Source organism: Sus scrofa, chromosome 2 (genome assembly GCF_000003025.6).
Source record: "Sus scrofa isolate TJ Tabasco breed Duroc chromosome 2, Sscrofa11.1, whole genome shotgun sequence".
In the NCBI taxonomy this organism is placed as follows: domain Eukaryota; kingdom Metazoa; phylum Chordata; class Mammalia; order Artiodactyla; family Suidae; genus Sus; species Sus scrofa.
The window spans coordinates 138,758,635-138,762,074 of NC_010444.4; positions in this window are offsets into that span (position 1 = coordinate 138,758,635).

Consider the following 3,440-nt stretch of genomic DNA (forward strand, 5'->3'; position numbering starts at 1 on the left):
AGCTTCCAGGAGTTCATGTTTTTTGCTGGTTTTTCTCTTCTTGCAGTTGATTTCTAGTCTCATAGCATTGTGGTCAGAGAAAATACCTGAAATAATTTCAACTTTGAGAAATTTACCAAAGTTTTATCTGTGGCCCAAGGTGTGATCTATCCTGAAGAATGTTCCATGTGCACTTGAGAAGAATGTATATTCTGCTGTTTGGGGGTGGGATGTTCTATAAATATTGGTTAAGTCTATCTGGTCTAGGGTGCCACTTAAAGCCTATGTTTCCTTGTTGATTTTCTGTCTGGAAGATCTGCCCATTGGTGTAAGTGGGGTGTTAAAGTCCCCCACATATTATAGTGCTGTTGTTGATTTCTCCTTTTATGAGTGTTAACAGTTGCTTTATATATTGTGGTGCTCCCATGTTGGGTGTGTTTATATATATATAAATAGTTGGTATATCTTCTGAGAGGGAAGTTTATAGCAATGCAGTCTTACCTCAGGAAACAAGAAAAAGCTCAAATAAGCAACCTAAAACATCTAGAGGAGGAAGAACAAGCAAAGCCCAAAATTAGTATAAGGAAAGAAATCATAAAGATTAGAGTAGAAATTAATGATGTAGAAACAAAGAAAACAATGGAGATCAGTGAAACCAAAAGTTGGTTCGTTGTAAAGATCAACATATTTGTAAACCTTTAGCCAGACTCATCAAGGAAAAAAGGGGAGAGGACTTAAATCAATAGAATTATGATTTATTTTTATACTTCAAAATGACTATACTACCCAAGGCAATCTACAGATTCAGTGCAGTCCCTATCAAATTGCCAAAGACATTCTTCATAGAACTAGAATAAATATTTTAAAATTTATGTGGAAACACAAAAGACCCTGAATAGCCAAAGCAATATTGAAAAAGAAAAGCAGAACAGGAGGAAACAAGCTCCCTATCTTTAGACTGTATTTTGAAGCTACAGTTATCAAAACAGCATGGTACTGTGTGGTACTGGCACAAAACCAGGAATACAGATCAATGAAACAGTATAGAAAGCCTGGAAATAAACCCAAGCACCTATGTTCAACTAATATGTGACAAAGGAGGCAAGACATACAGTGGAAGAAAGTCTCTTCATCAAGTGGTGCTGAGAAAACTAGACAGTTACATGTAAAAGAATGAAATTAGAATAGTCTCTGATGCCATACACAAACACACACTCAAAATGGATTAAAGACCTAAATGTAAAGCCAGATACCATGAAACTCCTAGAGAAAAATATAGGCAGAACATTCTTTGACATAAATCTCAGCAACATCTTGTTTAATCCACCTCCTAGAATAATGACAAGAAAAACGAAAGTAAACCAATGGGACCTAATTAAATTCAAATCTTTTGCACAGCAAAGAAAACCATTAAAAAATAGAAAAGAGGAGTTCTTGTTGTTGCACAGCAGAAACAAGTCTAACTAGGAACCATGTGGTTACAGGTTCGACTCCTGGCCTCGCTCAGTAGGTTAAGGATCCGGCATTGCCGTGAGCTATGGTGGAGGTTACACATGCGGCTCAGATCTGGAGTTGCTGTGGCTGTGTCATGGGCCAGCAGCTGCAGCTCTGATTAGACCCCTAGCCTGGGAACTTCCATATGCCATGGGTGTGGCCCTAAAAAGACAAAAGACAAAAAACCAAAACAAAACAAAACAAAAAAAGACAGAAAAGAAAAGACAACTTGCAGAATGGGAAAAAAAATCTTTGCAAACTATGCAACAGACAAGGGCCTCATCTCCAAAATATACAAACAGCTTATGTTACTCAACAACAAAAACACAAACAACCCCATCAGAAAAACAGGCCTAAATAGACATTTCTCCAAAGAAGATGTATGGTTGGCCAGTAGACACATTAAAAAATGCTTAACAGCACTAATTATTATAAAAATGAAAATAAAAACTACAGTGAAGTACCACCTCACACCAGTCAGAATGCCCATCATTAAAAAGTCAACAAATATCAAATGCTGGAGAAAGGGTGGAGAAAAGGGAACCCTCCTTCACTGTTGATGGGAATGTAAATTGGTGTAACCACTATGGAAAACAGTAAGGAGGTACCTCCGAAAACTAAATATAGAACTACCATATGACCCAGCAATCCCACTCCTGGGCATACATCCAGGCAAAACTTTCATTCAAAAAAATACATGCAGGAGTTCCCATTGTGGCACAGTGGAAACAAATCCGGCTAGGAACCATGAGGTTATGGGTTTGATCTCTGGCCTTACTCATGGAAGGATCCGGCATTTCTGTGAGCTGTGGTGTAGGTTGCAGACATGGCCGGCGGTTACAGCTCTGATTTGACCCCTAGCCTGGGAATCTCTGTATACCATGGGTATGGCCCCAAAAAGCAAAAAACAAAACAAAACAAAACAAAATATGCACCCCTATGTTCATTGCAACACTATTCACAATAGCCAAGACATGGAGATGGCCTAAATGTCCATCAACAGATGAGTAGATTAAGAAAGTGTGGAACAATACAATGGAATATTACTAGGCCATAAAAAGAACAAAATGTCATTTGTAGCAACATGGATGGAACTAGAGATTCTCATGCCGAGTGAAATAAGTCAGAGAGAGACAAATACCATATAATATCACATATGTGGAATCTAAAATATCACACAAATGATTTATCTACAAAACAGAAACAGATCATGGACAGGGAGAAAAGACTTGTGGTTGCCAGTGGGGAGGGAAGATGAAGTGCACTGGATGGGGAGTTTGGGGTTGGTATGTGCAAACTGTTACATTTGGAATGGATGAGCAATGGTGTGCTACTGTACAGCACAGGGGACTGTGTCCAGTCTCTTAGGGTAGAACATGATGGAAGATGGTATGAGAAAAAGAATGCATGTATAACTATGACTGGATTTACTGTGCTGTACAGCAAAAACTGACACAACACTTTACACCGACTATTATAAAAAAAAACTTTAAAATATCTATTGGATAGGTGATTAAAAGTCTTAGTGATTATTGTAAGTAGAGTTTCAATAATAAAAATGTGTGCCAAATTTTTTTTTTAAAAATCACACAAATTATAAGGCAGGATTCAATTAAGTCTCTGATTAGTTCTTTTCATTCAGCCTATGGTCTACTGCCAGCCCTTTTAGTCTGATGCCCCTGTGTATGTGCTGGACAGTTGTGGATGGCTACTTACATCTCTCATACCCAGTTATCTCCAGTGTGTATGCACACTTATACAGCTGGACACACCCACACACACTCAATGATGCTAGTGCATGCACCTTCCCCCTCTTCTTCATGAATCAAAAATTTCTCCAGGTGACAGAGACAGCCCTAGAAACCAGAACCTGCACAGACTGCCTTTCTGCAGCAGCCAGGATCTTGATGCCCTTCCAGGAACAGTGCAAAGAAACACTTTCCCCACTAGTCTCTGGACCATGCCTG